We start from the raw sequence: 6,452 nt of genomic DNA, 5'->3' as shown, positions 1-6,452 counted from the left end.
TTAATATCTTTAAAGGTTAAGGTTCAATATTGTTTCTATACTTATTTTTTAGGAACATTGGACACCCTATACTCTTAAATAGGATAATTTTTTTTCTAAAGTATTTTTTTTCAAAGTCCAAAAACATCATTCTATTAGGAGGCTATTAACTTTGTTATTTTCTATTGGCGTAGCATGTGCATGGAGCTTACGCACAGTAATAGATACTTTAATCAAGTCTTTTAGAGCTAATTTGCTTGTATACTCTTTTTCAAGAGCGTTAAGCACTTTAAAGTTTTTTTTTAAGAGCACTAGGTACCATAAAATCTTATTACAATAAAATTATTAAATATTGCCAAAATATTAAATAATTTTCATATTTAATAATTTAAATATTATTATTTATAAGTATTTATTTAAAATTTATAAATTATTTTTTAAATATTAACAACTCAAACTAAGATTTTATAAATTTATAGATAACTTGTTTTTTTATATATCAATCTTCAATATTTTTTTGAGACAATGCCCAAATTGTTATACCTTTTATGTGTATTGAAACTTACACATATTTGTAATATTGGTTAAGTTTCTTCAATTTTTAGGTTATTTTTTGTAATTTTTTTAGTCAACTAATGATTTTTATCTAAAATATTATACTATTTAAATTTAATGCTTCCTATACGTTGCAGCGTTAGGAGTAAAATTAAAAACATGACAAATCAGGATCAATAATATGCCAACAAAAATACTTATTTGAAAGATATCGCTTATTTCTTTATTGTAATACAAAAGATGAAAAAAAGAATTCCTTGTTAATTTAGAGATTTATTCTCTTCATTTTTAATACAAAATTATAAAATATTAAAATATTAAGTTGAGTGGTGTAATATTTTAAATAAAAATATTTAAATTATTAAATATTAAAATACTAAATATTTTAACAATAATTATTAAATTTTATTTTAACAAAACTTCAAGATGCCCAATGTTCTTGAAAAAAAGATTTTACAGTGCTTAGTAATTTTAGAAAAAGAGGTCAAGGGCTAATTAACACTAAAGAATGTGATCAAAGTCTTATATGTCAATGCATATGGGCTCTAAATCAATAGAAAACAGAAAAAATAATGGTTGACTAATAGAAGATGGTTTTTACTTCTCGAAAAAATAGTTTAAGAATAAAATTACTCTATTTAAGAGTATAAAATATCCAACTTTAACCTTATTTTTAATAGTACGAATAATATACTGTATTATTTTTAATTGTTAAAAGAGAGCATTGGACTACAGAAATGTTTAGAACGCCACAGAAAATATTTTAAGGCCTGTTTAGACATTTAATGTTTAGACCTCCATCAATATAGCTTGAACAGGCCAAGTTTAAGGCCTGTTTAGAGATTTATCGTTTATCTTGTAATTACTCTTTTCTGCTAGGTTTATTAGTTTCATTTCCTTCTCTTGCCCTAGGATTTCAGGCGGCGTACCAGTTCCTGACTTCCAACTCCGCTCTCTAGTCTCCATTGTCCACTCTTCAGATCTCCTTCGATCGTCTCTTCAGCTGCTTCCCCTTGGAAACTCCAGAGTCTAGACTCGCCGTTCTCCTTCAGCTACTCCACTCCTGATTCGGTAATTCCTCCATTGTCGTTCCCTTTGGATTTTTGGAAGGTCCAGTCACCGTTCTCCTTCGTTCGAAGCTCCAGACTCGCCGTTCTCCTCGGTTCCCTTGTGCGATCGCTTCTACAACTCCATCTACTTTGATCTCGCGTTTTCATCTCCAGTCGCTCGTGCTCGTCCTTCAGGTTTATCCCCTTACACTGTTCTGCTCGTTCTCGCAGTTGTTGGCTTGTTCATTTGTTGGATTATTGTCTTCTGATGGCTGATTTGTATGGGTTAATCTTTTGATTTTACCTTGTTGCTCTGATCTGCGATTGTTTAGATATATTATATATTGTGTTGGTGCGTTCTCCTTCTTTCTTGTTTGTTTGTTTGTTTGTTGTGTGGTATTGTTTCTAGCCTTTTTTTTTTTAATGGAGAAAGCAAAATTAGCGAAAAGATAAGCTTGGTCCTACCTTCTTGAAGGGTGTAACTACATATTCGCGATCACGAGAATGTAATCTCATTCTTCTGAATCTCAGTCATGTTAAGTCCTATGTATCAACAAAAAAGCTTTTAAACAAGTTCTCTATTGTTGAAAATTGACGAAAAAATGTGATCAATATTCAAAATCCAATTGTTTTTTACTTTCATGAAAAAGTCAAAAAAAAAAAAAAAGAAATTTACGAGGTGGATCATTCATTTACTTCCCTCTAATATAAAATTAGTGTCAAACATAAATCTTCAATAGATAGTCTTTTTGAAACTGAAGTTGAAGGAGTCATGAATCATTAAAGAAAAAAGAAAGTTAGTTTCCACACCATTCATTGGGTCACATTGACGAACAGTGACAGTATTCAGTTATATTTTTGTCCTTGTTTGAGCATCTCCTTTATCTGAGTCACGCTTTAAGTTCTATATATCAACAAATTAAGAAATTAAGCTCAACAAACAAGTTGTGTGATAGTTAAAAATTTGAAGAAAAATGTGAATAATGGTCAGTTTCTTGGGTTTTTATTGTCATTCAACACAATCCACATGAGCTTGCCATGATCGAGTATTTATATTCAAAAAAATATTTATTAATTTCTTGGTCTGTTATATTGTGAAAAACTATTTAAGCAGTGAACATTCATCAAGACATCAAACAAGTGTAGCTTCGTAGTTTCTCTCAACCCATGCCAAAGCTTCTCTTACTAGCCATATATGAGTTTCTTGTTTGATAAAAGCTCTTGAGTTGAACAATACCCTTATAACCATAAACTTTTGCAGATGCGAAGAATATGAGCTTGATCATAGTAATCAGTATTTTTACTCACATTCTAAACATTAAAATCCCATCATGGATCCTGGAGCTCACCAACGCCAGAGCATGCATTTAGACTCAAAAAAATGGAGCTCACCAGCACCAAACCATGCATTTAGACTCAAATGGCAGGGGCAGAAGTACTTACAAATAGCCTACTATTTCATATTGACAGTGGGGTTCAAATCTGCAGCCTAATAGATTATGGGTCATTGGACTTGGAGGCATGTCCTAGTCCTGGTAAGTTTCTCGTACCTAACTCACCTAAATTTTATTTTACAAAAGAAAAAAAAAAAACTCCAATATTCTAAGTCCAAGCTTGAAAAAATGACTTTTGTGGGTAGTTCAATGGACCTGACTCATATACCCAGCTCTATGTTTTTTTTGGATTCCATTGGATGCGTTGGATTTAATTTCTGATCTCTACTAGATTTGTGGGTTTGAATATTCCCTTTTCAATCTTATTCATGTTGATTGTTTTCTTATCTTCATCCTCTTCATTCATTTGCCTTCTAGTTATACTATCTCTTCCCTTTTATTCCTAGAATATCGCGTTTTAGAATTGTGCAAAAATCAGAACAAACCCATGACAATTTGGGTCATTGGCTTGGCTGAGGAACTGACCCATGCATACCTCTAATGCATAACTATGGTGGAGAACACATCCATCTTTTTGTTCGTTTGAAGTTTGCTCTAGGTGCTTTCCAAAATGAAGAAAGGTCAAGGTTAGTGGTTGTCTGATTGTAATATCGGTAAAAATAACTAGTCAGTTCATCAAAGGAATAGTTTAAAGGAGAAAAATTTCCTTCTTTTTCTTTGTGCTTTCGTCATAAATTTCTAAAAAATTAAGGAGTTTGTGATCAGGTGGATCACTCATTTACTTTGGCTCAATACAAAATTACTATAATCATAAATGCTCAACCAATAGTCTGTTGGAAATTGAAATTAAAAGAAGACGTGCTAATGGTTAAAGGAAAACGTAGTTCATAGTATAAAAGATATATAGGTTCAGTTGCTTTCATCATCCTTCACGCCATTAATAGGCTCAAATTGAGGAGCAGTTATATGGATTGCTTTATTTTTGCATTTCTTGAAGAGTGTAACTGCATGTTGGAGATCACGAAAATCTCATTCTCCTTTACCAGAGTCATGCTTTAAGTCCTACGTATCAACAAAAAAGCTCAGCAATCTGTGATTTTGAAAATTGATGAAAAATGTGAGCAATATTCAAAATATATTTAATTTCATGGCCAAGTACTCTTCCCAAAAATCTATTTAAGAAGCAGGTATCAAGACATGGAAGCAAGTGTAGCGTTATGCATCAATTTATATCTCTTGGAGCATATAACTACAACAGAGATATTCACATGCATCTCTCTTTTTATGTCTGTGAGATTTGATCTAACTTTTTGTTAAGAGATATCAAAGCTCTTTCTTGTTTCTTGCAGGCTTGGTTATGCGTTTAAGTCACCAAATTATACATGAAGGTGCTGAAGAAGAAGTTATTCATGAATCAGATATATTTACTCACATTCTAAGCATTAGAACCATCTCATAAGTCAATAGCTGACGGAATTAGATATAATGGTCTCGCCGACAATGATATTCCGGGAGGCCTCCATAACCCGTTAAACAAGTAGAGGCTAAGGGGGTGAGGTGTGCCATCTTCATCTCATCTGAGGACAAGGGAGCCTCGATTAATCACAGAAGAGAATATAATGAGCTAAGGCACCAGAAATTAATATGATCTTATTGCCAAGTAATATCATCTTATGTTTATTTTTCACCTCTTATCTTCTGTAATTGTATAATCAAAACATATAGATGTTTTTAATCTTGATTTTTCATGTGGATATATATATATATATATATATAAAATATCTGCACATTCCCTTGTATATAATTAAGTGATACTTGTAGTCTAATAATATATGTGCCAGGATTCAGAAGGTGTTTATGAAAAAGCATTGCCTTCCATAATAGAAAAGCTCAGCCATAAGGAGATAGAAACAGACAACCATTGGAGATTAATCTATCAATGTCGACCAGGATAAGACAGTTTAACTACCATCAACATAATTTTTTTTTTCAAATTTTATTTTATAATTTTTCAAATGTTGAAGGATGTAATATAATGTAATTTATACCACTGAACATGCATTTTTATTCATAGCAAAAAGTTTGATGTGAGTTATATAAATTTTATGTAATGTAATAAATTGCTATAAATTTGATGGAGCTTTCAAGGATGCATGCATGACTATGGCCAAAACCGAAATTCTCCAAATGGAAGTGAGAGTCATTCGAGTTTTAGGATCTCATTTTGGAAATATCTTGGGTCAATGATAGGGTTTAAATAAGTGTATTGAAAATTTGAAATATGTAGACTTTGAAACTTACCAAAACTAACATACTTGTAGGTTTTTGTAGACTTGAAGCCTTCTTAAAGCTTTTGAGGCTTAAATTTTGAAGCATTTTTAAAAGTGTATGTATGAATGGATCTCAAAAAATGTTTGAGGCTATGCAAGGACTATCACAGGTTCAAGCTCGAGCTCCAACTTAAAAAAAAAAAAATGCTTACATGTAGGCCCAAGCTACAAGCGCTTCTTGCGAGTTTAGGCCTGGCTTTTTTCCATTCTTAGATAGGTCCCTCATATTCTTGATTTCGTGCAGCGTGATTTTTTTTTTTTCCCCTAGTTAATCCTTTGTCGATCTTGTATCTATGGAGGAGAAAATTGTAAAAAAAAAAAAAAACAGCTTAATATGGTTTGGATATGTGTAAAGAATGCCATGGAGATGCCAAGGGTGGAACATATTGTTTTAAATTCTATGAAAAGGGGAAGTGGAAGACCAAATAAAAAAAACAATTAAGTTGTTGAATGAGATTTTTTTAATTGGCAATAGGGAAAAAATAAACTCAAAGAAATTGTTGAAATGATAAAAAATTCCCAATTATTTTGCTTTTACCATAAATGTCTAAATAAATGTATAAGGAATTTGTTTGGTGGGTAATTCATTTACTACTTTAATCTAGAATAAACATGAGGATTTAGATATTTGAATTTTGATTTGAGCAAAATTATCCATTTAAATATATAAAATATCTAAGGACTTGGATTTGAGCAGATCAAAAATAATTTCTTATTATAATTTTAAATATAATTTTTAGTCTTTTAAGTTTGTTTCAATTAATCATTTGACACATTTAATATATATGAGTTATTGTTGTTGTTACAATCCTCTGATTTCATCTTATTTTGGATTTGTTGGATTTATTTTTGAATTTGTTGGATTTATTTTCTCTACCGATGATAGGTTTGTGGATTTTACTATTGCATCCAATTGCTTTCTTTAAATAACTTCCTTTCCTTTCCTTTCCTTTGATCTTTCATTGCCTTCTAAAATTGTCCGACGTAGTCTTAATGATTCATGACAATCACAAGTTTTTCCTTCACCTTTTGTCCGTTTGAAGTTTGCTTCAAGTGCTATTTAAAAAGAAGGCTAATGAAAGAAGTTGCCTATTGTGTAACTGTGAAAATGGGGGAAAATTTATACATCAAAGGAATTGTTGAAA

At 31.2% G+C, this 6,452-nt stretch overlaps 1 long non-coding RNA gene across 1 annotated transcript; it reads left to right on the top strand.

Moving 5' to 3' along the window:
* Nucleotides 1-1,383: 1,383 nt before the first annotated feature.
* Nucleotides 1,384-4,725, top strand: LOC129313101 (uncharacterized). Its single transcript, XR_008593862.1, has 3 exons — nt 1,384-1,778; nt 2,845-3,118; nt 4,327-4,725. It is a non-coding gene; the product is annotated as an uncharacterized LOC129313101 (long non-coding RNA).
* Nucleotides 4,726-6,452: the final 1,727 nt, after the last annotated feature.

This window comes from Prosopis cineraria, unplaced genomic scaffold (assembly GCF_029017545.1).
Source record: "Prosopis cineraria cultivar Desert tree isolate PC_DT_omini unplaced genomic scaffold, ASM2901754v1 PC1, whole genome shotgun sequence".
NCBI lineage: Eukaryota > Viridiplantae > Streptophyta > Magnoliopsida > Fabales > Fabaceae > Prosopis > Prosopis cineraria.
Note: the sequence above shows the minus strand (reverse complement) of the source record. Positions and strands in the feature narration are given on the sequence as shown.